The sequence below is a fragment of the Ambystoma mexicanum genome, chromosome 6q (assembly GCF_040938575.1).
Source record: "Ambystoma mexicanum isolate Mex_15411 chromosome 6q, UKY_AmexF1_1, whole genome shotgun sequence".
Taxonomy (NCBI): Eukaryota; Metazoa; Chordata; class Amphibia; order Caudata; family Ambystomatidae; genus Ambystoma; species Ambystoma mexicanum.
This window is the reverse complement of record NC_090937.1, coordinates 763,795,779-763,823,776: the sequence shown is the minus strand read 5'-3', so window position 1 is coordinate 763,823,776 and position 27,998 is coordinate 763,795,779. Positions and strand designations below refer to the sequence as shown.

The 27,998-nt window shown below is 49.4% G+C and overlaps 1 protein-coding gene across 2 annotated transcripts in view; it reads right to left on the bottom strand.

Annotated features, from left to right (window-relative positions):
• Nucleotides 1-26,486, bottom strand: part of FHDC1 (FH2 domain containing 1) — a 178,260-nt gene extending 151,774 nt beyond the window's left edge. Inside the window, exon 1 of one of the 2 annotated variants that reach the window (XM_069631292.1) lies at nt 26,230-26,486. The gene's annotated coding sequence lies outside the window, so the exon portion shown is untranslated. Of the gene's footprint in view, nt 1-23,952; nt 24,077-26,229 lie in introns of those variants that run through there. The other variant, XM_069631293.1, reaches the window with a different exon arrangement.
• Between the last annotated feature and the right edge of the window lie 1,512 nt (nt 26,487-27,998).

The window sequence follows — 27,998 nt, the reverse complement described above, 5'->3', positions numbered from 1 at the left end:
GCCTATACGCACAGATATTAACGAAACATACGATGATCCATTCTCATATGCAATGTATATCACTTTACAGTGACAGTAAGCATATTTTCATAGTGTCAAAGGGGTGAAAGGTAGGGTTTCATCGCTTCCTGTGATGTCACTTCAGTGTGGGATCAGAGGACATCACTTCCTGTGATTTCAGAGGTCAAGGATCGTGTGATGTCCCTTCCGCTACCCCTGGCTATTTGGTGAAATGACGTTCCCGACTACAGTGTAAACGAATGCTCAGAACCACATCCAATGGTCAGCCCAAAAAATAAATACAGAAAAAGAGCGGCCTATAAATGTCAGCACACCAGGACGCAAAGCAAACTGTCCAAATGTGATACCATACCCTCCGTCAGGCCAGACAACTGTCTGAACTAAATGTTATGCAATCAGCCCCCACGGGGTCACCTCAAAATCCCACTCCTGATTCTATAGTGCCCAGACGTACCATTTGTAGTTATTTGACTGACAGCAAGCCAGGAGGGAAAAAAAAAAAAACATTCCTGGCTCCCCAGTGTACCATTTCACACATGTTCTGCCTCAGTTGGAGAGGGATAGCGTTTTTAAGTCCTCGATACTAAATGTACTACCAGGTGGTCAAAAATGCTCTTAATAAAAAAAAAAAAAAATCCTACACAGCCATGAATACATTGCGATGGACCATCCCAAATCTCCCAGGCAGGGGTCTCATGTCCCGACATACTTGACATCTGGGAGCTGCATTAAAACCAGCGGGGAAAGGCGTGGCTACACCGCACCACGTGGAGCAGGTTACTGAAGCATACAACCAAACAGGTTTTGGAGTATCTACTACCAAACGTCACAACACATTCCATGGTGAAAACAGGGGCAGCTAGACCTCCCCAACCAGCATCTGTCCTTCTCCACCGGTCAAAAAGTGCATCGCCCCCTTTCAATAATTCATGTACTTACACCAAAAAACAAAAAGACCCTTCAAATAAAGTGCTATAGTTGTCTGCTGCAGTGTTGCCGCCGTTGTTCTGCTGGCCCTTCACGTTGCTTGTGGAATAGATCGAGTTAGGATATGTAGTTCATGAAGCCTCGCATTTAGACTAGAGTATTGCTGGGAGTGCTTATGTCCGAATGAGAGGCTGGAGGCCTGAGATCTTCTCACAACCTTCCCAGTCAAAGGAGAGCCAACACCACTCCTATGGCTTCCCGGGTTTGCACACTTTACAATAGGGGTGCAATGAGTCACTAGGCGGTTGTACGCCTGTAGTCCACATTCCATTTGAACTGATATTTGCTCCTCCGAGGCAGGCGCATTCCAAAGCTGTCGTCGCGGTGGGTGTCCTCATGAACAGCACCCAGACAATCGGCGGGAGCTACGCTGCTGAAAGATTTACACGAGCCCACACACAGGACTGAAAGCATTCTAAAAACAGGCAGACTTCTTTCACCCCCAGAGGCCTCCAAGGGGACTATTCGAGATTGTAGGAGCTACTGGACGATTGCGTTTTAGTTTTTGTGTTCCTGTATACAACATTCACAGTGGAGTGAAACTAAGGAGTATGGTTTAGCCAGCAAGGAACACAGTCACAAACTGTCACATCTGCAAAATAACCAGTGGAAAAAAAGGCAACAATTTTGGATTTTGTGGGGTAGGGCAGTGCTGAACGGCACGAGTTGCCCAAAACGGTGAGCATTCCCGGCATACAGTGCCAATGCACGGCAAATGCCTACTCAAAGCCCATAACTGATGGATTTGCGAATGCTCACTTTTACAGTACTTCAGTGCAAGGAACATCTCAATCAAGTGGTTGAAGGCAAGCTTGGTTGGGGGTTGCATAGTGAATACGCCAATGTACGCATGCGGGATCGAGGCTCGCGCATGCGCAGTTGATAAGACGGCTCGCTGGCAGTTGCCGCCGGGGACCCGAGCAAGTCACACGTCTCCGGCGTGACTCATGCGAGTGTGTGAGCGCACGTGTGAAAGACGGCTGGGGCCCCAGGCACCCCCTGACAACACAACATTGGCGACAAAGACGACTCCGGAGCGATTCTCCACTCCGACAGCGTTGGAAGGAAAATCGTTGCTCCGTGTCAGCACGGACCCATGCGCACGGCCGGCCGCCATTTTGCTTCACTTGCAGTTCGCAGTGGTTGCGGCCCGCGAGGGTGCTCGTGCGCCAGCTGCATTTCGTCTATCTCTTGGAGACCAAGTTGTAGAACTTACACAGCCCATGCGGCCACTGGACCGTCGCATTGAAGAAAACTGAACCAGCCGAGAAGGTGTGTCGGAAAAGGATAGCGTCGCATGTAGGCCCACCTGGCCTGACCACCTCGACACCCACGAAGGACCACATTCCCCTGCGAGTACCACCCTCCACAATGGGCGAGGAGGGAGAGCAAGAGGGTGCCATGGCCCTGACCCACGCAGAATGCACAGTACTTTGGATACCATGCCCGAATTCGACACCACGGCCCTCCGTCCAAATTAGGACCGAAATGGCTCCTATGGGTCAAAAAAAATTAGAAATGTTCTTCAGGGCCTCAGGGGAAACGGAGGATGAGGCGAAGATAACCATCATGGTATACTCGTATGTTGGCCGGTGTGGCGCACCAGGACACTACGCTAGGGTGTGCAGGGCAGCGACACCAGTAGCGGCGTCGAGGGGGCCAGAGAGAGCGGGCAGGAGCAACACTCGGAGAGTGAGGGGTGTATCGGCTGTTGATCAGGGTATACAAGACCTCAACATCGCAGAAGAGGAAGAAGGACATTTTTTTCATCTCCAGCATTGCCAAGGGCCCTGGAGAAATTCGACAACCAAAATGTACAGTACTCATTGGAGAAGTCCCTACTCCGGTCCTCATAGACACCGGGGCATCTGTGTGTGTTAGCTACCGAACACTACAATGCACTCCCAGGCCTGCCAAGTCCACAGCAAGGACATACGCTTTTGGAGGAGATGCACCCCCTTCCCATCCAAGGAGTGTTCGTGGCTCCAGTATCTCATGGACAGAAAAGAATTAAAGCACGGTTCTTCGTCACCAGCGTAAGCCCACATTACCTTTTAAGTGGTGCCGCGTCAGAAGCGCTGAACATTGTGCACTTCACATTAGCGGTATATCATGCCGATCTGGAATGCCTGCTACAACGCTTTGAGATGATCTTCGACGGCATAGGGAAACTAAAGGCCGACCCCATACGCTTGCACACCGATTGATCAGTGAGACCGACAGCGCTCAAGCACTGCCGCATCCCATTCCATCTGCGGGCTCAGGTAGAAAAAGAGCTAGTCACTGGTTGACTTAGATATTATCGAAAGGGTGGAAGGACCTACCCCATGGGTCTCCCCAATTGTGGTGGCCCCAAAGCCCAAACAGCCGGGCGCTGTACGCATATGCGTGGACATGAGGCTACCTATGTAGCCATCAAGAGGGAACGCCACCTTACACCCACCCTAGACGACATTGTGGCGAACTTCAGGGAGCAAAGATCTTCTCGAAACTGGACTTGAGATCTGGTTATCACCAGCTAGAGCTCCACCCTGAGTCGAGTTATATTACCACTTTCACAACTCACGAGGGGCTCTACCAGTACAAAAGGCTCAGTTTCGGATCTCGTCCGCAGCAGAGGTCTTCCAAAATACCATCACGGGGTTCCTCGTCAGGACTCAAGGGAGTCAAAAACATGTCGGACGACATTCTGGTCTTTGCACGCTCAGAGGCAGAACATCTAAAGCGCCTGGAAAACGCCCTCGAGAGACTCGCAGCCTCGGTCTGACCCTGCACAAAGAAAAGTGCGAAATCTTGAATAACAAGCTGGAGTTTTTCGGATTCATATTCCACGCTGGGGGCATCCCCCCGGATCCCGAAAAGGTGAAAGACATTCGAGAGGCAGCACCGCCAACGTCCCCAGCAGAAATCAGAAGCTTTCTGGGGATGGTCAACTATTGCGGACGTTTCATTCATGACCTAGCCTCCATGTTGGAAACCCTGAGAGCTCTAACCAGAAACAACATTGCGTGGACCTGGACCGGAAATGAACAGAGGGTGTTCACAGCCATCAAGAATGCCCTGGCCGGACAAGAGACCATGGCCTATTTCAACCCGGACTGCGAGTCGGAGATCATGGTCGATGCCAGCCCGGTGGGGCTGGGCGCAGTCCTCATGCAGGCAGACCATCAGGGGACCATGCAACCGATCGCCTACGCAAGGCACTCAACGAGACAGAGAGGAGATATTCTCAGATTGAACTTGAGGCCTTGGCCATATTGTGGGGGTGCAAACACTTCCGGATCTACACCTAGGGAAGCCAGTTGTCGTGGTGACAGATCACAAGCCTCTCATCCCAATTCTGTCAGGTACATCGTCCAAACCTCCACCGCGCATAGAAAGATGGATGCTCTCTCGCTCATGGAATATGGGGTCCGGCTACTCTACCGCCCAGGGACACACAACCCGGCAGACTATTTGTCCCGCCATCGGGTACCGGACGACCCAGAGACTCGCAGGAAGTGGCTGACTGCACAGAGGCTGTACACCTGGTGGTGGAGTCGGCACTGCCTGTTGCCCTAGCGCGCCACGAGATTGCAGACTAATCTAACACTGACGAGGCATTCATCGTCATAAAAGAAGCTGTAGCCAGTGGAGAGTGGCGGGAAGTCCTCCAGAACAACTCCCGGAGGAATGTAGGAGCGCAGAAGGACCTACAAGCGCTCTGGAAGGCGTGCCATGAGCTGTCGGTTGCAGACGATGGGCTCCTGCTGAGGGGCCACCAGATCGTGATACCCAGAACACTGGTGAACAAAGTCCTGCAGCTCGCCCACAAAGGCCACCAGGGGATGGCTAAGACGAAAGCCCGGCTAAGGCTGAAGGTCTGGTTTCCTGATCTGGAAAGAAGGGTTGAAGAATTTGTGAGGGCCTGCATTCCCCTGCCAGGCAGCAAGTCCCGTGGAGAGGGGGCCACCTATTCAGGCGATGGAACGGAGTGACCGCCCATGGGGGACGGTGCACGCCGATTTCGGATCCACAGGCAGAGGAACACACTTCCTGGTGGTGACAGACCAGTGGTCGCGATATCCAGAGGTGGATCTGGTCGCATCCACGGCCAGTGACCACACCATCTTAGCCATGGAAAAGATGTTCGCCACCCAAGGGTTTCCCCTGGAGATATGCTCGGACAATGGAGCACCGTTCAAAGGACAGCAATTTGCTTGCTACTGTGAGCGAAAGGGGGATTAACACATCGCAAAGTCACCCCCCTTTGGCCAAGGGCGAACGGAGAAGTCCAACACTTTATGCGGAACACTTTGTTGAGCGTTCGCATTTCGATGAACGGGGGGGGTGGGAGGACGAGCTCCGACGCAACCTATTTGACTTTCTCCGAGAATACCGCACGACTCCGCACCAGTCCACAGGAGTCACTCCTGCGGAGGCCCTCTTCAGCCGGGTACCAAGAGGGCTGTTACCCGAAGTGGAAGGGCGACGTCCGGGGGAGATCGACAACAACCACGTGCAAACGGAGAGGGCTGCTCAGAACGAGAGAGAGACAATACGGCGAGGATTACCCGAGAAGGAAATTGCGGTGGGAGACATCGTGCTGGTGTGGAACCGGAGACCTGAAGGAAAGCCGTCACTGCCCTACGAAACACAACTTCTGGGAGTGACGCACGTCAAGGGGTCTATGGTCACGGCCGCCAACACACGAGGGACAGTCACCCGGAACGTATCATTCTTCAAGCGAATAGGGTCGGCGAACACGGAAGAAATCGTCACGCAAGGCCCAGATGCAGACATGCCACAAGGAAACGATGGACCGCCAGAGACTCCTGGGGCACCAGAGACGCAGAATGTTGAGGCACGCAGGTACCTGAGCCGGGCGGGGCACAAGCCGCCGAAGAGGTTCCAAGACTTTATCATGGACCCTGCCTCGTAACCAGTGATACACTGTCCGTTGCAGTTTGAATAGAACACTGTTAATTCTAGTGTTTGATAATGTTTGTTGTTCAAGGGAAAAAGGGGGGGGGGGTGTACGCCAATGTACGCATGCACGGGCGGGATCGAGGCTCGCGCATGCGCAGTTAATAATAAAGACGGCCCGCTAGCAGTTGCCGCCAGGGACCCGTGCAAATCACACGTCTCCGGCGGGACTCATTGTGCGAGTGCACGTGTGAATGACGGCTAGGGCCCCAGGCACCCCCTGACAACACAACAGTTGGGACCCCTTAATTATTACACATGTAGTGGATTTACAATTGCAGTGAAGCCTTTAACTCTGAGAAAACTGATGAGAAATTACAATTCCAGACCAAACCGTGATGCTATTGCTTGATAGGAGTAGTTCAGAGTCAGCTTTTGCTGTGGTATACATTCCAGTGTGCAGGACACTGTTCCCAAATCACAGTGTGCTGCACTCACCCCATGAGGTCTGTCCCGAATCAAAGCTCAACATTCAGAAAAATCTTTTCTAGGCACCGAAGTCTAGCACAATTGCACATTCCCTCCCCATGACATGCTTCACATCACAGTCCCTGCAGCACTTCACCAGATTATTGCAGCGCAGAAGCAAGACCCCAAACTCAAGCTCTGTATAAGCACAAACCCATATTGTCCATATACATGCAATGTCCCATTAAATAGGGGACAGGGATATCAGTCTTTTTTCCCCGGTGGATGTGTGACTGATCTGGTCACATATGTGCGATAGCCGTCATACCTACAGAAAACTGGAACTTGATTGGCCAGTACCATGAACCTCTACAGAATGCTCCATAAAAGACACCCCCACACGATAATTTAGAAACTACACCCCAGCATGCAGCCATCGAGGCGTCCAACGCAAGCACGGTGCAGGCAGAAGCTGCAGGATATCCTGCCCAGGAGCAGGCATCACCTGCTAGGATCTAGTCCAATCCCGTCTCTCTAAAGAGCGCAGAACCTGGAATATCGTGGGAAAGAGGCCTACCTCTGCGTATCGCCATACATCACTGCACCACTCTCAGGTGGCCTTTCCTTTACACATGCACCATGGCCCAGCGGCCTCAATCGGCACAAATCTACCTCCCTCTGTTCGAAGCCTCGCCAACATCCGCCCCCCCCCCCCCCCTGTGGTACGCTCTTCCTACTCCATAATCATAAGGAACTCTTCCACCTCAGTAGAGCAGGACCACTCAAATGGCTCTGCCCTAGACTGGGTAACAGTCCCTCCATTTATTGGACTGCACTCCCATAGCCCTACCCCGATCCCCATCCCCCCCGCCCCCTTTACTCCGTTCAGAATGCCTTTCTTTCAATAAAATGTCTCAGCGCTGGTAAATGTTTCTTTCGGCTTTAAAAATTCTATTTTGTGGGTCTCGTTTTCGAAAAGCTATTCATTCAATTTTAACAACGAATTAAAAAAACAACGACATAATGTACGATGTGAAGGGAATTTTTTTCTGTCAAACTATCAGTATTTGTATTAAAACCACTTGAAGACAAGTCTTACAATAGCAAGCTCGTTGAGGACATCTAATCAATCCAGACACTGGCTGCATATTGGCTTCCAAGTGTGTCCTTGCTATGGATAGGAACCGCAGGACCGAACACTAGTTGACAGGACACCCCGTGCATCAGTGAACAAACACCTTTGCAAACACAATTTAGTCCATCACACACTGCCTGCCTCAAGTGTCAACCAGAACCCAGTGAGCGGTCTGCAGTTATACGATTTGTGGGACAATGGGGGCGGGGGGTGCTGCATATCGCGTTCAGTGGGCCTGAGAGAAGGGTGCACAGGCTCTAGTCTAGGCGGTGCCAATCTGGTGGCGACCATAGTGCATGGGCAGGGCCCAATCCATGGCCGGTGGAGCAGAGGGAAGGGAACGCAGCACGGGAGAGGACGCCTGGAAGAACAAGCTGCAACACGGCCTACCACATTCGGAGACCCTGGCGTTGCTAGGGCGGAAAAGGAGCAGTAGCCCTGTGATCTGCATTTGGTCACAAGACAGTGTATATTCGCGTACAGCATAGAGAGTGCCTTTAAATCGGCTAACGTGTTTAAATAAATAACCACATTGCTATAACCCGCTATGTTTATGGCACTTTCACAAAAGCTGTATAAATGCATCAAAACATGATATGTAGCATATCACGAAATACAAACCGGCTTCACAATAGGCGGAAATCCACACAATTCTGGTTGGAGGCAGTGTGATGAAACTGGGGGTAACATGACACGGATAACATTTACTTTCAATGTTTTGAACTGAACAGGGACATTTTCCATGACCACGAAGGGAGGGCGGGAAAAGGTCCCTGCATAGGGATTGGGATAACTTCTCTCTGAATGATAAGCAAAGGTGCATCCTGTGGAAAGAGCCACCAGCTGGGGACAGATTAGAACACTCATGGGAGGCCAGGCACAAGGACTTGGGAAGTGAAACCAAGCAGCACGAGTTGCCTCGAGGCGCTGGATTGGGGTGTGGCAGCAGAGCTGAAGTTGATGGCACACAAGAAAAGCACACGTTACCAAACTGCGCCAGAAAAAAAAATATATTTGCAAATTACGTCAACATCTATTTGTTTATTCCAACAGATCGCAATATCACCATTCCGAATGCATCACACCTAATGAAAGACCCCTCCATAACAACTATCATACAAAGCCAGGAGGGGGGCAGGGAAGTAGATCATGCACAAACGAATAACTAATGTCAGGGTGCCCTCAGGAACACCCCAGCCGGTGTAGAAAGAGAACGTATCCTGAAGATGGACTTTGCGCACACACCAAAAAAAGATAGAATGTATGTGGGCTTCCAGAGAAGTCAGCCAGCAGAAGCTACCGATGCAAGTCTAACAAGTGACATCAAGTGACACGGGAAGAGTGATGTGCCTCAGGAGAGCGCGGATCGCACTACATTGAAACGCTGCTGGCAACGACTTGAGAACGTTTGCTGCGTCTTCCATAGCGTGAAGCTAGCTGCGAACCAGCGGGTGATATGGTTATCATTAAAAGGACAGACTGTGCCATGGATACACTTGGAAGTTATGGAGAGCAGGAGTGCCGAGGGCTTGGGAGAGGAAGCCCCCTTCTTTATTAATTTGTGGGAGGCTGCGGGGGGGGGGGGGGGGGGGGGGGGTCTGCAGTTGTGCTCTGCTAAAGCGATTTTCTTGAAATGGGAACTCTCGAACCGGTACCTCCTCTCATTCCTTCCCCCTTTGCTAATCTAAACGTCTCCGCCCCCCCAAACCCAGACAGGCCCCTCCCGCCAGTAAAAACATACCTGCTGGGCCTCCCTAGGGTTAATTTCTGCTAATATCAGTCAGCCGGCCCCACAGCGTGACTGCTCTACCTGGAACTGCTCCTGCAAGTGAGGGCACATCCATGAGCGCAGGGGCGGAATATGCAAGGCCAGAAAACATGGGCAGTATGGGGGGTGGGGGGTTCTGGAGCCACAGTCCGGGCTCTGTTGCTTTGCAGGCTGCACCCGGGGATCTGTCAAGGCATCTGCAGGAGGAGGAGGGGCCCCCTCACGGCACAGCTGTGCGCACTGACTCCCGACTGCCGCACCTGCTGTGCGTGTGGATAGATTTATGACAGGATAGTTGGAAGTGCAGAACAACCAGTGTAGCTTCTGAAAAGGCGTGGCAGTGCCGCGTGCGCTCACAGCCGATTCTCGGCACCCGGAAATGTGGCGGCTCGATTGGCAGTTTACCTGCTTTTGGGGGGGGGGGGGGGATGACAAATTCCCAACAAGGCCAGAAAAATCAAGAAAACACGCACCAGTCTGCTGGGTGGGATGGACAGAAACAGCCTATCGCAAGGTGACCTGGGCGGGGAGACAAGGGCAGGCCAAGAGGGGTTCCCTCTGTTGACAGAAACGCCACGAGTTAGTATAGGACTGCGGCCAAAACCAAAACACACGCGAATCATGTGGTGAGACTTCCATTAAGTTACTACAGTTTGAGTAATGGCATTTGAAAGTTTGTGGCGTCGCTGGTAAAACAATCAGCTGCATTTAGTCTCACCTGCAAAGTGCACCAGATCGTCCACGGTCCCACATTCACATAGTGTGGGACACACTGGTCGGATGGACCAGCCCAAGCTGCTGGAGAACTACCCAACCCACTTTCACGTTTGGAATTGGGGTACCCTAGAGGTTCTTCCCCATCCACCAGTTTTAACATTAGCTCAGGCTAACCACGTCTACACCCGCCCCAATGTCCTCATCCAGCAGCCAATAAAGACAAGTTCCGGCCTGGAAAGAAATTCCCCCCCCCCCGCCCACCACTGCGGCAGTTTGTTCTGTGGTTCGTATCTGGACCAGCCCTGTTCTAGGTTTAGAAGGTGCACGACCCAACATACCACTTTTGACTAAATATGAATTTGCCGACATGGCAGGTGGGGGAACAAGACATAATTCCGCCCCGCCACCTCCTAACCTGGTGATGACCTCCACTACCCCACCTTGTGAAACACGTAAAGGTTAGACTTGAAAACAAGCACTCTGGCCCGCAGGTTGCCTCCACTCCTCTAGGAGGGGAGGACGCAGCCCGTTAGGGGCATAGAGCTGTAAGGAACTCCTTCCAGTCCAAAGGGCCCCATTTCCCCCAGCGACAAACAGGCACTCCTATCAGTTTGGCAGCCCGGGATGGTTCAGGACACGCACAGAAGCCCTTAGCACTTAATAAAGCGCAGGTTGGTTATAAGTGGAAAGTTTCAGCAGGTTAATGAGGATGTATTGTATGCCTTCGAAAGTAAAGTTTTAGACTGAAATTACAAATATTTTATAGTTTTTGAAAAGACATGAATCAACAGCGCGCCACCGCCTTCTTTGTAGGTACAAATAGGTGTGGGGTATTAAGTTGCTGCAACATTAGCAACACGCCAAAACAGAGATGGAAACATATTGGTACAGCGAGAAGGGGCCACCAAATAGGGTGGGAAGATCAAAATTACTGCATCCTCAGTCATAGATGTTACCCCATCTTGGATATGGGGGTTCCCAAATTTTGATTAAACTAATGAGCAAACTGCATAGTTAAGATCTATGATAACAGCATTGTGAGGTTTTACAGGGTTTGAAATTGGCCGGAATGGTTTAGCTCCTGGTTATAGCCCAGGGGAGCCTGTTGGCTTCATACCAACAGCACAGGAGTAACATTTGGCTCCACCGGCCAACTGGTGCCATACAAATATATCCATACGACATTAAGCCTGTGCATTTAGGAATGCACATAAATGAGCATTAGGACACATCCCCAAGACATTTAAAGCATAATGGGAAATATAGAATTGACAAAAACAAAAGTCAATCAGCTCATGTGGGAATTAAATTTGACATGCTTTTTAATAACTCCGCATTACTTGGTTATGCTGGCTACCCATGGGTGATTTGACCCCCGTCTTAGCGGCAGAGGTCTTTGTTGCCACTCCAAGTAACATGTTGCTGTGGCAGCTTCCTTTTTAAAAGCAAGGTCCTAGGGAGCACACTCACAATTGTGAAGAGTAGTGCAAGAACATGTTTAGAATAGCATTCAATGTGGGAAAATAGCATGCAGTCGAAGAGATGGACTGAGTAAGCCAATGAACGACAATCATTTTCTTAAGGGCGTCCAGAAGCACCACCATGTCTTGGGTTTACAATGATCACACCCAGAAAGGGATATAAAAGAATGGTGACACAAAGGAACAGCCTAACAGAGCATCTGGGTGCCAATAAATGACTGTGCAACCAAGTTCATATGGGGAAGGGTCAGGTGATTTGGCCAATGACATAACGGGAGCCGGTAAAGAACAAACCTTAAGGAGCTCAAGTAGCACCTGTCATACAACATGAAGAGTGGAAAGCTAGCCTTTCAGGCTCACCCTGTCCGATGCTACTGAAAAGAGGGTCGCAGGAATGCCCCTCACACCCCCAGCCCCCAATGAACACGACAGGCCAAAGAGCCAGGAACGCAAAGTCATTCATCCGATTTCGGACAAACCCCCCCCCCCCCCCCCCAAGTGCACCACTGGCTTGCACGTATGCAGAAAGGTATCCCCTCAAACAGCCATTCCAACCATATACAATGCTGATCCAGAGAACCTGTTGGAGATCGTGGACCCAAACACTAATGAACTGCATCGATTAAGCACCAACAAGCCACTGTGCTTACGTCGCTAGTGACACCAAGACTTAGCAGCGCTAGTCATGAACCACATTCGCAGCCCTGCACCGCATTACAGGAACACACGTCGCATACACGAAGAACATGCTTACACAGTTCTGTAGATGGAGGATGGATACATACTGTCAAAGCTTTCATTATTTTTCTCATCAGCCAAATGCAGTAACGCAAGTCAACAAGAGATCCTGAGCAAGCTTGCAGATGCTTATGGCACTACAGGAGTATATTTGGAGCCCGGTAGGACCACGTATGACTAAATTATAGGTAGCATAGCACAGTAAGAGCATGTAGAAATCACATTACAAGTCTAAGGAAAATTACAGAAGGTATCAAGCCACAGAACACAAGACAAGAGGAGCCGACTCAGACTGCACAAAGCGCAACCAAGCTCACAGCCAAGCTCAGATATAAACAGTCACATTCCAAGGTCCAGGCGACGTGACCAGCTACAGAAAAATTGAATAAATCCTCATAACTTCAGACCCAAAGAGCTCAATTTTGTGGTCCACAACCAGGTGATGCAGCCAAACTAGACAGGCATTCACCCGTGGTGGGAAGATGAGCCACTCAGCAATCCATATGAGAAGTGAAACAAGTATTGCAATACGGAAACACACTCAGGCAAAAGGTGGTCTACTACCAGATACAATTCAGATAGTCATAGTCATTTCACATCACCTTGAAGAGGTGCACAGAGGGCTGAGAACCATTCTGGGTCCCAGGCCTGGGAAGATCAGCTCCAGCCAATCAAAAGACAGCAATCCAGGGGTGGATAGCAGAGGGCAAGCCCAATGGTAAGTCTACAAGCCTGCAACAATGTAATTGTTTTTGGAGAAAGGGCAGGTCAACCACCAGACATGCGAGGACCAGTAGAATAACCTCTATGGGGGATAGCTGTGTGTGCTAGTACTCATTTTTGGGGAAGGGCCCAGGTGACGACATGTAGCATCAAAACTGGGAAACGCACCATGGAAAATTGAGATGTATTGGAAAATCGTGATTGTCTCGTATAATCCCTGTTGGTTTTTTGTAATAAACCACAGTTCCAAGTTGCCATTGGCCAAGTCCTCTGTTCATTCTAAAGGGTTGTTGGGCCATTAAGAGTTGGACAAATCTCCAGATGACCTCTGGAATACCTGGTATTTATCCCAACACGACTCATACTGAGAAGGTTGCCAGGAGTGTAGATGAAGGAACAGAAGAGGTTTCCGGCACAGACTGAAGGATTTGTGCTAGGGGTGGGTATGAGGTTTTCATGGAATGCAGAATGCCATAAGAGTTTGCTCAATAAGATGTAGCCGGCACCCAAAGTAAATGATGTATGTGCAAGTAATTTAAGGAAAGACACAGACATTAATATAAGTATTAAAGTTTAATGCACAGTTGAAGGCACAGGTAAAATACACCAAATTCTCCAAGAGCTTTGGATAGGATATATAAAGATTTTAAGACTTGTTGAAAATGTCAACATAGGATAAAGAAAAGGAGGAGGGGGAGGGTGTAGTAGATAGAGGGGTGGACTGGCCTATAGGGAACTCTAGCGATTTCCCGGAAAGCCTCTGGTAACCAATTTTATTTCTATATTTCCAGATAGGAAAACAGTTGGCTTTGCTGAAAATGTCCAATATGGGCCACTTCGAAAATTATTTCCAGGGCCTCTTGTTTCCCAGTCACACCCTGAGTAGATACATAGTTACACCTGATTTCAAACATTGGGTGAATTGTTACCGCTCTCACCCTCCACCCCCCAATGGCTTCAATAAACATAACATTTTGAGGAAGCATAGATGGGTGCACATGAGTAGTTCAGTTTACAGGACCATAGGTTGGTTAAACGTGCTAGGGGGAGCAGGGAAAAGTAAAGTACGAAAGGATAGCGAGGCGGCATTAGGTCTACAAGAAACTACTTCACAGGTAGTTTGCTACTGCAAGGGTCAAAACTAAAGTGCAGGCAGAGCAGCACTATCCCAAAAAAATTAAACAAAAAAATAAAAAAGGAGACACGTGTAAAGTTGGATGGAAAAGACAAGGATACTAATTCCAAGACAGGAGCAAGTTTTCACAGAATTTAAAATTAACAGGTTATCTGGAACGATTAACCTCCTACTTGCAGCTTAGGAGAGCTCTGTTAGCTCATTACCAACAGCAACAGTCGACTGCCCAGGAAGGGGGCTCCCATGCGCGTGAGGGCCCAAAATAATAAGAATACAAGGTTTATTTGATTGTGTAGGATAGGATGAAGACACCAGCCCGCCAGAGGGAATACCAGTTGCTCAAACAGATGTAATGCACAAGATACAGTCACAATTGCTTTTGTTAAGGTATGGTGAACAAATAGCTGGTGGCAAAGTACAAAACGAGCTCTGCTGGGTCACGGTGAAGAAGGGGGCAATATTAAAGAAGGTAGTGATAGAAGCACCAACACATTAGGTGTTGCAACACTAAGCAAACATCGCAACACTAAGCCAACATCCAGGTGAGGGCCAACATCCAGGTGAGGGCAGAGGGCCACAAGCAACTTCATGAGTAGAACTTCCTCTGTGCCCCCCCCTCACAGGTGGGGTTGGATGCCAGCAGCCTCAGAAAAAAAACAAACACCATGCAGGAGGGTGGGGGGGAACGGAGGCCAACAAGATGCCGGAGTGGCAGCTCTAACTGGGATATTGCTTCCTTTAGGGGATGTATTGGATGTTTCTCTTTTCTTTGCTGAGCAGTGCATTAGTAGGTTTTCTCCTTTCTTTGCTTAGCATGCAAACGACGTAGGATACGTTTGCTGTAATTATGGATGTTGATTACCCTCAGCAGATGCAAAAGGTGGCCCATCAGGCATTCGCTGGCGGCACATACAGAGAGGAGTCCCGTTCAGTGTCATCAGAGGGGTATCATTGTTGGCTTAAAGGGAACAAGAATGGTTGGTCTCAGGGATGCAGTGAGCCACCCTGCTGCCTACAGTAAAACGCCTGAAGGTGGGCATGGTTCCAGAGGTTTAGTGCTTCAGCTGCAGGATAACAACAGTTGGGGAGGAATTAACTTCTACGTCAGATGCAGGAGACCACGAGGGCCTTAGCGCAACCGTCACCAGGAAATGAAAGTGTCATAATACCCAAGGGAGCATGACGAGGAGCCGCGTCAAGAAAAGCAGCAAGATCAAGGCAAAGGCTGTTTTGGGGGCACTTCCGAGAGCAGGATGTGCACTAGATTTATTATGGGGGCGGATCACTCCCCAAAGTGCGACAGAGTTACTGGGCAATTCGAGTTGAGGAGGAATCACGCTGCAGACCTTAGCGGCGAGCATACGCGCCAGATGCAGGAGCCAGGGTGAGTAAGGAGGGCCCTTCCCCCTTAGGACAGTTTGACTCCTCAACAACTGCAATGGCACCTGGGCTTCACTCCATTACGGGTTGGTGGGAGTAAACAGACTGTTCCTGGTAGAAAGGCTACCAGTGGCTGGTTCTTAACCTGAAGGATTGAACTGGAAGTGAGGTGTTCACCCGTAAGCAATTTAGAACCAAAGTGATGCGTTTGCCAGTTGGAAAGCACAGGAATGGCAGAAGGCTGCCCGTGGGTTATGCTTGGCCTGGTTTTCTAGGGGCTGTGCATTGCTGGGATCACCCATAAATTGACAATACAGTAGCCTATTTCGATATGACTGTGTGCTGTAAGGAACTCATGGCAGCAATAGTAAGACAGACAAGAGGGACCACAGTTCAAGGGTGTTTATTGAACTTTTGCATGTGTGATAAACGCTTATCTAATCCTAAATCTAAAGATGAGAGAAAGCTACGAGCATCCAATAATAAAGAAGGCAATTCTAGTGGAGTCGTATCATCATAAAAAGGGCCTATACTGAAACACATACAGCCAATCGTTACTAATAGTTACAAATAGTGTGGGGTGCAGCTCAAGTGTTAACAAAATGTTAAATCAGGATACTCGAGCCGTTGGCCTCCCTTTCCCACGTTTTCAGCACAGAACAAAGCAATTCACTTGAGCTAAGCACACACTCGGGCTTCTGTGGCACAAGGATACAGTTACAGTCTACAAAACTCGACTTTGTGTTCAAGTCTCTTTACTCTCACCATTCTCTTAACACAGAGGGCCTGCTGTTACAGAAACGACATGCAAGTGTTCTCCTTAATGTTCACAGTATTCACTCTGGGTATTCAGCCTGGATCCCCTTCTTCCGGGCTCAGATCCCTTTACCAAAACAAGGTTCAATTAATCTTGACAATCCGAGCTCGGACCAATAGGATTTCTTTTATACTGTCGAAGACTTTCAAATGGGCACAGGGTTTAGCAAGACCTGTTGCATGACCACTTCGATCTTAATATTTCCTTCACACTGAGCATCAGTTGGATACCTAGCAGAGACTTTCTAATGATCACTGACGTGGTGCCGGACCACTGTGTATGGTATCTTTTCTTGATTTCCCCAGAGTCCAATTCTGAAGTTCAAGTAATTCTTTCAATTACAGTCTTCGCTCATTCCAAACGATTCAAACAATGTTACTGCTTGCAACCTTGGTTTAAAACACAAGCTGGTTTGGCATAAGCCTCTGACTCACAGGCTATTGCTTTTTTGGACACTGCTTTGTTGTAGGAGCCAAGGACGGTACCACAGCAGCAATCGCTCCTCCCTGCCTTGGTTATCGATGCAGGAGAGACCCTGGTATCTCAAACACACTGTAGGTTTGATCATTCTTAGTTCCTGGTCTTCGGTTTCTTACTTCCCAAGGTTTGTGGAAGTAGGTCAAGCTTGCTTCCCTTCTTGCAACCCTGCGGTCTCGCAGTCTTCCTCCTAGTATTAAAAACTGCCATCTTGGAACAGCTGCATACTTGTGCATTTTTTTGCTCAGAGTATGCTTCGTGCTCCACCTTTTATCCTTGTCAAGGAAGCATGATGGAAGTCAGGTGTGTGTAATGATTCGTAATTGCCTGACCATGGTATTGGGGCATGTCAGGTATACGGCTCTGGTGTTAGTCCGTTGTCGTTCACGGCAAATTGTCCATGAGAAAGTGCTCATGTCAGGAAAGGGGGGCGGGGGGGAATGAGAGTTCCTAGGTATCCTACCTGGTAGGATGGGGAAAATATGTTTCTGGGAAGGGGATACTGCGTCTCACCGTCCGGTGTCCCACTTCCACTCCCCAGAGACCCCTTATCCAGGTGGTCCTCCCACACTGGTCCACCCCCAGAAGCGGGATCGAAAAGCAATGGCTGCGTCCTGGCCACCTGGAAGACAAAAACCCAGGACTAGCGGGTGTCTCACAGTTCTAGTTATTTTAAAAAGGTACACTACTCAAGGGACATTAGTAGTGGCTAGCCTTGCTATGAGACATTATATAACAAGTATTGGCAAAGCCAACAGTTTTTTTTTTTTTGTTGCAAGCATGGAAAAGGCACTTGCCAGTGTAAGGAATTAGACCATCGCATGGTCGGTGTACACTCACCTGTCCATTTTTTGAAACTTTAAATGAAAGTGAATGATGGTAGATCAACCTCCAGAAAATGTGTGGGGCTAATCTGCACACATGTTCTTATACTCACTGTACAACAGACTAGTGTACTCTCGGTGAACACAGCCTACAGGCGCCACCGCCTCCTCACCCTCCCCCCTGCCCCATCATATTTAGTTTAAATAAGACAGCCAAGAGTACAACAAGGCATCTCAGGAGGGGAAAGGCAAAGCCTGCTGCCGTGGCCAGCCTAATTAACAAGTGCTCCATGGCTACTCCCTTTTCTTTGTTAGTTGGGGTGGCAGCCTCACATACTAATCAGAGTTACTTCAAACAGGCCAACAGGAGGCCTGGTCGCAGGACCAACTAAGGACAGGAAAACCCCCTCAAACTTTGATATGCATTGTGTCAACCTGAAGCCAGCTCCCATCTCGGTCTCAAGGACAATAACCGGTCATGTCCGGGACAGCTATATACAGTAAACACCCCCGCAAGGGTAACCCATTCAAAAAGTAGAAGTGCGTAGTTTGGCAGCTACTGAAAGGCTGGTCTCACCGCAGCTTCAAGAGAGACCTGCTGCTTTAAACAGGACCGGCAGAGCTCAATTAACTAGAGGGACCATTTGATCCACAGACAGAAAGATGGATGGAAATTATGACAGGTTTTCACCGCCTTGACCTTTTCTGATGCAAAGCACTATGGTCTTGACCTCAGGCATACAGGAGATGGTTGGAGGGGGTCAAAGGATTGGTTCATTAAGGTAGGCTTAGTCTACATCAATCACTGTGGCCCATTTAGCTTTAAAAAGAAGGTTGAGCCACTCTTTTGGGCAGATTTGAAGACTTTAGAAAGAGTAACAAGAAGAACATTTGGACCCCGGCTGTCTGTCCTCTGCATTCCTTTACAGGGTGGGTTGTATTTTGTAGTGTGTACGTACTGTCTATTGAATAATAAAAAGGTAGATATTTGTATAAAACCTGGACTGGACAGTCCCCTTTATAATTGGGTAATTTGCTGTGTTCCAACTAACAAACGATCCACGACCTTGCGGAGATGAGCCTGTCTCTCCGTGTACGTTACCAAAATTAGACAAGCAGGTTTAGAATTTGCTTGTGGTCACAATCTGATCTGTTCAGATCCCTTCTGGTGTAGTAAAGGTGTGGAGCTGATTGATGGTTTAGAAACAGATATTCATGCCTGGACCACTCGTGCCCCAGAATTTGATTCATCACAGCGAGTTAGTCACAGTGGTATTAACTCGCCATTGATGGTAGCAGGTGATAAATGGTGCAAATACATGGGCATGTAATAGCAACATGACTTATACTAATACATATCAAACAAAAAAGAAATCCACATATAGAGCAATATTAATTTCATTGTCATTGATTTAGAAAGAAGGTAATGGATTTATGGAGAAGGATCGGTGCCCAAAGGGTCACTATGGAAAACAACAAAGTAAGGGGACACTCAGGTAGAATTAAAGTTTTAGTATATTTGAATTTAGAAAATGAAAACATCTAAACAACCACCAAAGACATGACACATATTCAAAAATCATACAATAGGTTATTAGTTAAAGTTATATACAAACAAAAGATATATATATTTACATAACTAAATTCTTGAACCAAACAACTCACAGGTGAAAGAAAATAGTTAAATTGGAGTAATCATTACATCTAAGCAGTGATTAACTTATATCGGAAAATAGGTTGAACAAATCCTGCTAAGCAAAAAATAAAAAAAGAGTCAGGATGTGGTTATGTATAAATCCTACGAGACTCTAGTTTTCAGGGCTGTAGACCTGCTTAATGTTCGGACAAGTCTTCAAATGTGTTACTAATACATAAGCCAACATTGTTGGCTTTACCAGTGCTTGTTTCTAACAGAACTTCAGTGAAGGACACATGCTTAGAAAATCGAGTGGCTGAAGGCAGACCTGGCAAGACATTTTATTACACCAGTAGCTGGTTTACAACTCCAATGAAATAATCTACTTTCGGAAGACAGCTTTCAAAAGACACTGGCAGGCATTTTGAGTTCAAAGTTTTGGGAAGTGACACCTAATAGTCCAAACTTAAAAAGGGTTCAACAGTGCTCAGATTAATACAAAGCAGAGTAAGGGAAAGCAAAGAAAAAGGAATTGCAGGAGACTTGCAATCTTTCAACAAACCACCACCTAAAGGTCAGTGCTAGGCACCCTGCTCAGCCTTTTTACAGCCATTTTAAAACCAAATAGCCAAAGACCACTGATGGAAGGTTCTAAAGATAAAAACGACACTGTATAAGAAGTACCAGGTCATTCAGAAGGGTCTTACTGCCGGGCACTTAATTGGGTAGTTTTGTTCATCCAAAAGAGCGTTTTAGAATTCAGTCATTTAACATCAGGCAAAATAGATTGCTGATGGGTTTAACTAGGGGGGAAAAATAGGGGCTTATTCAAATTTAAGACCCTTTGCTGAGCAGGAATCACAAGCTTCGAGAGAGTTTGACACACAATATGTTATGTTGATTTATACCACGCACCACTACCACCCCCAGGCAGTCCCCAGGTGCACGCATGGCTCTGCAAGACGGGGGTGGGGAGGTTAGCGAGGATAGGTTCAGAACCAGGAGGAACGTGCGGGAGGGAGGCCTTGTGTGTTGTATCCATATGGTTAAGATTTGGTGCGTTGGGTGGTGTTAGTGTGTTGAGTGGGGTTGTGCGCACTAGTGTCCATAAGCGATCCAGAGTCACGGGTGGCCGTAGCCGTAAGATTATCCATTGCCTTGGTGAGTAATATTGCAGCGGGTCTTCAGTTTGCTGGCTGCCCGAGCAACTTTACTCTCAAAACGTCTCCCCTGAATTTCTGGTAGATCCATCTCACAATCGTGCTCCGGGATATCGGACCAGAATTCACTCACCCACCCACCCTGTACTCAACTCGGCACACACAGCGGGCCCTCACAAACGCTCGGCACACACAGCGGGCCCTCACAAACGCTGCTGGTTCACCTCCAGCAGCATGAAACCCCATAATCAAGGCACTTCAGTATGGAACTATATTACTGAGCAAAAAGACACCTCGAACGATACATCCCAAAGACTGCTGAATGCCCATCTGCTCACCCTTCAAACGCGCACTAGCCTGAGAGACTATTCACCCTACTAGGCGCTCTGGTACGAGGACTAAGTTTTTGTCAAGAAATTACCTTTATAATGTGTGTAGCCAACAGAAACCCTACACTATCCCCGACTAAACAAGACCCCAGATAGTAGAAGCTTGGAGACTCGGCAGCAACGGGTTGGTGCACAGACTGAAAGGAGGCCGGCTAGGACAGTTGGAGCCTCTCCTGGAGAACAGAGCCTTTGACTAAAGCAGAGTTTTCCGCGATTAATACTCTGCACAATGGCACAGTGTATCGCCACTGTCCCCTCTGTAAAAAGTGTACGTGTTTTGACTTATGGAAGAAAGGTCTGGTGTGCCCTTGTTGCACAGCGCTCCAGATGTTTCCAGCACATACAGGAATGTTCTTGTTTAATCATTCAACAGAAACATTGCAAAGAAATTAAACTGAATTCAAATGAACAGATCAAGCTAAAAAGGACAGAAGGCCATTTTAAAATCAGGACTGCGGTCCTCCAGCCGTCAAGAGTACAAGGCCTATCCTATCCCCACCATTTATTGTTAAGGCCTCGTACTTTCAAACCAAGGAGGACCAAGTAATTTTTTGGGATAGGTCAAGTAAACTTCCAGGGGTCTGCAACCTGCAGCTATCCAGATGTGGACTACGACTCCCGTCATCCCTCTCCATAGAACATGCTGAGTAGTTATGATGTGAAATGTAGTCCAAAACATCTGAACAGTCAGTTATTAGGCATTATGTTACGCTGTGCAAGAGAATGCCCACCAAGTTTAACAGAATTGAAGGAATGCATTGGTTGTGATGTGAACACATAGCAGTCGAACGAGGCCACGAACCACAAGTGCTAGAAAATGTTCATTCCCGACAGCTGATGAGCTAAAACAGCTACTCGTGGCATGCAGGTCCTCAACACGAATGCAATAGACCCCTCAAAATACTAGTGCCACAAAAGCAGACAAACCATCCATCAGCGGACTGGGAACAATACACGTCTCTGTCAATGCAGGAAGCCCAGGCGGGGGAAGTGGCTCACGGACACAGGCGTGTAGAAGTTCCCTAGTTCTCCAACACGAGCCTCGCCCAGCTGGCATTGTGTGCCCAGACCCACGAACGAAGCGGAACTAGTAATTCCAGTTGTCAGACACTGAATTGAGGAGATCACGTTTTCCTTTCCCCAACTAGGACCCAATGCAACTCTATTGTGATGCAACAACTGCTATACAACAATGGCACACAAAAGACACGACAAAGTTCTGTCCTATCGCGAGTCAAACACCTGTTCGTCTGCGACAGCGCACTGCACAAAAAAAAAACCTCGTATGAAAGGTTATACGCCTAAGTAACGCATTGTAAGGAGGCAGCTTGCAGCCCTGGACCCAATGCAAACGCAGCCACGAGGGCAGACGCCTTATGCGGCATCTTTTTTATGTGGAGTTTTCCCGTGCAGGTAGAGACCAATAGCCTGAAGTACCTCGCGAGAGTGATAACCGGATGGAGGCCTGGGAGTGTAAATATAGACACAAAACTTAATGCTGCAGTGGTTTAGTTAAGGTTACAAGGCATGTGTGTACACACGGGAAAAAGAAGAGCCTTCTGTCCTCATCCGCGAGGCAACCGAGCTGGCCTCAAAGTTAAGCAAAACACGAGCAAGTGTAATTAACATGGTCATGCAGACAATTAACGTTGACTAAGAACTAAAACAAACCAACCATGGCTAGACCACTCACTTTCGAGAACCTACCCATATATTAACGCATGCGTGACACCAATACGCACAAACAAAACAGTGGCGAGGAATTGACGGATATGAACAGCAGACAACCATGCGATAAAAACAGGACAAAAACTGGAAAGAATGGGGGCGGGACCACACACACAGGAAGCATCCACGCCCAACGGTGGCCGGTATGTTTTCACAACAACACACAGTACAAGGGCAAATGTTTTTTAAAAGTTGCCTTCTTCCCAGAAATGGAAGAAAGTGTTGGGTACCCACTCGTTAGGGTACATACATTCAGCCCAATGAAGCATTGCCCTACAAGTGAAGCCCACCACACAACGGATTCAACTTCAATTCGCCACTCATTTACGACGCTCACTGCGAATGTGTTCACACCAATGCAATATTTCAAAAGGAGTGTTCTTAAAGTGATGTGTTGCGAATAAACCTCTCCCTTGCAATTTGATTTTTTTTTTTTTTTTTTAGAAATGGTTTGGACCGCTTGTTGTATCGCAACGCCGGAATCCCCAACCTGTCTGGAAAGCACTTGGCATGGTCCACGAAAACGTAACATCAATATAAAAAGGTATAGCGCTCAGAAAAGCAAAAGGTAGGAACATGCATTCAGTGACAGTCTGTTGCCTGAAACAACTGCAACTCTACTGCAGGGCTCATCTCAATGAGCACCGCAGCAAACGGCTACAGCTCGTACTGTAGAGGACAAAAATAAAAAGGCCTGCCCCCTGTGGACACGAAAACAACCCCTCCTCATGGGAAGCCTTCAAGCCATGCGAGCTGTCCCTTCCGAGCTAGCCCAAGGGAAACATTAACACAGCCAGAAAAACAGAGGGTGGCCACTGCTGCGGGCGGAGGTCAGCCTGTCGGACAAAGCCTACACACCATGCCCTGCAAGTGCCACTGGGCGTGACCTGCGTGCACAGGGACATAATTGTACGCAAACAACGAGCCCCAGTTCCATGTGCGTTTTACTGCTTGGGCGAATGTTTGCGGGAGGGACCATGTCTATATATACACCCCTGCCCTCCTGTGTTATTATCAGTGGTACGGTCAGTGCATTTCCTCCCTGTGAGGAGATTCCCCCCCCCCCCCCCAGGAGTGGCAACGCATCAGCAGCTTCACCCCAGATCACCAGAGGACGGTGGTGTGGCGCTAGGGGGCGCTGCGAGGTCACCGGATTCACCAGGGACTTGTATAGCTAGGCCAGATGCGACGTTACACCAGCTCAAGGGGGGCTTCTAGCTCCCTTCGAACATTTGGGAAGAGGTGCTGCGGGTCACCTGTGCCCTTCAAATGGGGGAAGTTTGCATCGTGGAAATAAAAAGCAAATTAATTGGGATTAGCTGGCAGATGCGTCGAGCATCCTCCAGTTTTTCCTAAAGGGACTGGGCGACTAGAGATTGGCCTCGGTTACCGTCCCGGTAATGGACGGAGGCTCCCTGCCTCTTCCCTGTGAATACGGAGGGAGGGCGAGGTAGATACCGCACCTTCTGCATGGACTCGCTTCCCTGCGCCCGGCCACGGTGCCCAACGGGTTACTCGGCGGATGCCCCGCAGGCAGTGAGGGAGGAATACGGCGCAGAGCTGCTCACCCTCGGCCTCTCCCTGTGCCGTCCCCCCGGGCCCGCCGTGGGAAGCAGCCCCGGGGGGACGCCGAGGCCCGCTGCCATGGCTACGGTGGGGGGCGGGCACGCATATCATCAATCACAGTGTGGGTAAAAGAAGAGTGGAGGGGGCGGGGAGCCGGACACAGAGGAACCCCATCACAAGCCATCAGTGAGGGTCATGGGCGGCTGCGTGCACAGTAGCGCCATCAATTCACTACAAAACGCAGAGCCGCTCCACGCCCCTCCAAACAAAAGTCCGGGGTACAATAAAGGCGGCCAGGCAGCCTGGGGGGGGGGGGACATTTAGAAAACGCTAGCCTGCCCCCCCACCTCACAAAATGAATCTCGCCCGTGTGTACAAACGTAAGCCCCAAACTGCATGAATGAAGTGCCATACAACACGTGCAGGTTAGTGCCCACTCCGGCTCTCAGTGCATGGCATCAGGAGGGGCACTTCCAGTCTGATGTGCGAGGACGACTCGGTTCCTAGGAGCGAGTCCAGCACGATGCCATCCGTGCCACCGACACGGCGCCATGCCACAGACCACACAACCTGCTCAATGCACAAGGCGCAGCTGTCCCCTAGTCACCCGCCTAAACACCGACACCAACCCTAAAATCAACTTTGGCACGCTGCTAAAAACGATGACTCGACACCCCACCTTTTTTTTTGCAATTGGCGCACTCTGAGGACAAGTCGGGGAGCGTAATACGCACATCGGCCACGAAATTACACACCACCACAGTGCCAGGCACACGCAGGGGGCCTCTCCCTTACCGCGTGATAGGGAGGGAAGGAAAGCAGGCATGCCCCTCTTAGCCGCGGTCCCATTTGTGCATATAAAAATAATGTATATTAATATGATGCGGGTGACAGGATGTGCGACCAGCGCGCCCAAGTGCATGCCCCCACCCAGGCAGTAGAGGGCGACTGGCATCAAAATTAGTATTTTGCCATTTCTCTGCCGCACCCCGTGTGTATATCCCCAGTGAATGCCATCAAAAGAGAATACAGCCGAATGGGCCGGGAAGCTGCAGCGCGAAACCGCCGCACTCAGCTACAAGCCCCGCGGCAGGCAGGCTCGGACTGGCATACAGGGCAATGATCGAACCAAACAAAATGCTAGCGTGGGCCAGTTGGGCCACTTTTTTTGGGCAATTTGATGAGTTAATTCACTATGCAGCTAGTAGTTTGGACCATTGTTGCCAAATAAAAATCCTTTAAACTGCACAATTTGCAGCACATTGTATCCATAAACTCCCCCCTTCGGTGCTATTCAAACAGTCGCTCACAAAGGGAATATATTGCCCTTTGCAACCGTGGGCCACTTTTTAATTGGCGCAAGAGGCAAGGTTATGCCCCAGTAGTCCGACCCTGGCAGCAGGAGAGTGCCCCCTGGAGTCCGTCACCTGCGTGTGCTGTTCCCGTTGCTTATAGCAGTCCCTTGGGTCAGGAAAACCAAGCAGTTGCTGACACCCCTTAAAAAAAAAGCCTAAAAAAAATAAATAAAACGACTCCACAACGAGCAGGTGCGAAACACTGCTATTCAGCTGCTCTGGCTTTAACCACACGGTACCACAGCACGCAAGTCTGCAACAGGAGCGCAATCGTGTGTGGCACTCTCCGAAGCGCCACCAAACGTGTCCCCTATTCTTCAGCCACCCCCCCCCCCCCATCACTGGACAGCCGCAGCCCCAGCACAACCCGCGCCATACAGCGATAGACAACGTGCCATTGACGGCGCGTACCCCTGCCAGCGTGCAGCCCCACACTTACTGCACCTGCACAGCACCATCCATTTACTGAACATCAGCGGCTGCACCTAAAACACCACCCCTGGGGGGCGGGCGGGGGGGTGCAAAGAGAGGCCCTAGAAATGAGTGGCCCCATATTACACATTTTCAGCAAGCCCAACTGTTTTTTCCATGGGAAAATGTGTAGATACCACACAAGAGGCCCAGGGTGCAGAGTCCTACCGGGAAATCTCCAGAGCTCCCTACAGGCCAGTCCAGAGCTCCCTACAGGCCAGTCCACCCGCCGGGAAATCTCCAGAGCTCCCTACAGGCCAGTCCACCCGCCGGGAAATCTCCAGAACTCCCTACAGGCCAGTCCACCCGCCTGTCCCCCGGAAAGTGAATCCTCCGGCGCGCGCTTACCTTGAGCTCAGCTACTGCCTACGGGCCGGTCCATGGTTCCCCAGCGCGGCTCGGCCGGTGCCTGGACCGCTGTCTCGCCGCTGCGTCCTGCCAGCGGGCTCGCAGCGCTCATCTCAGGGACCTGTCGCCGCCTCTGCGCGAGCCCAGTGCCGGAGCCAGAGCGCATGCGCACCCCCGCCTCCACCTCAGGTGATTGCACGGGGCCCCCGGGAGTAACGCGCAGCAACACCTCTGGCGCTCTCGCAGCCACACAATGCTCCTCCCTCAGCCCTTAGTGTTTCGCCTTTCATTACACGCAGACACCGCGCTTGTAGGATGTGCTCACACCTTTAAATGGTGAAAGATGATGTCACACAAAAATCCTCTCAATTTCAGCCATTCTCAAGCCTGCTGCCATCTTAATGGCCTCACTTGCGTGACATCATTACACTTCGAAAGTGGCTTCTGAAAGAGGCGTTTTCACACTAGCCTTTAGCAAACACCGAATGCGAGCAGCACTTCCAATAGAGCGGCCGTCCACACACATCAGAGGAAGTAATCATGAAATCCCCGGTAAACTCCTCAAAGTAGACCATATCACCTTCTCAGGGCTCTCAAGTCGACCCATGTGAGGTGTGAGTAGTTCATTGCAGCCTTGGCTTTTCTGGGCATTATGGTAGTGGTATCCAGTAGCCCACATGGAGAAACAAAACCACCAATACAAGAAATCAAAGGAAAAACGGTGCTGGATAAACTAATCACTCCTGATGTGAGGCCACTTTAGGTTGCTGATTTTTCATTACGTTTTTAGATGCTCTTAGAGGGTCGGGAGTTACAGGATGCAGTTTTTAGTTTTGGCTATTAGGCGGTGCATTAGCGCTGCCAAAAAGCCAAAACGAATGACAGTTGGGTGTACGGAATGTGTCACACAGCCTTTGTGTTTTTTCTTCCCACCGTTTGACAGCCCTGTTCATGCCATTTCTATGGCCATTCCCTCTAGCTATCTGTCCTCCCCCCACACTCCCGCTCTACCCCTTGCCCCTGTAAACCAGGGGAAAACGCACCATCCTAAAACCCGTTTCAGTTAGCTCTATCCTCAATCCAAACTCTATGTATGACACTCTACGGCTGTGGTCTTCAAACTGTGAGGGTGGCCCCGAAAGATACAGTAGAAAATATAAGTATTTAATAGAAAATATAAGCGTTTATGGCTCGTGGGGGGGCCTGCAAACAATATTTTTTGCTAAAGTTTTGAAGAACCCTGCTCTCGGGCATCTTCTTTCATGTTGTCTTTTCTGACAGACCTTTCTCACAGATGACGCATTCCACAGCCCTGGGCTTTCATGGGGCAAAGTGGTATGCTGGTTATGATGGCGTGGTCAAACATCACTTCTGAGGGAGAAAGAGCAATGCAGAATGTTCTGTTAGACCCCAAGTGGTTGATAAAGCTTGAGCTAGTGAACCTTTTCTGAGATGACAAATATGGAGGACATTCATCATGGTACTCATAAACCAGCCCAGGTGCCTGGGGCCCCAAGGCCTGACCCCTCCTGTGCTGACACCCAAGAGAATTCAGCAAAAGCAGTGAACTTCCAGTGACTGGCAGCCCACTGTCAGTCTTGACAATATCTTCTTAGGTGCAGACATGATTCACACTGCTGCCCTGGAAGCAATTTCTTGGATTTTCTAGATACCTAGAGAACTCATGCAGGGCCACCAGGTAGTAATTGCCAGCTGGAAGAGCACTATAGAAATCACAGTGGAATCAAAAGTTTATTTCGAAGAGAAAC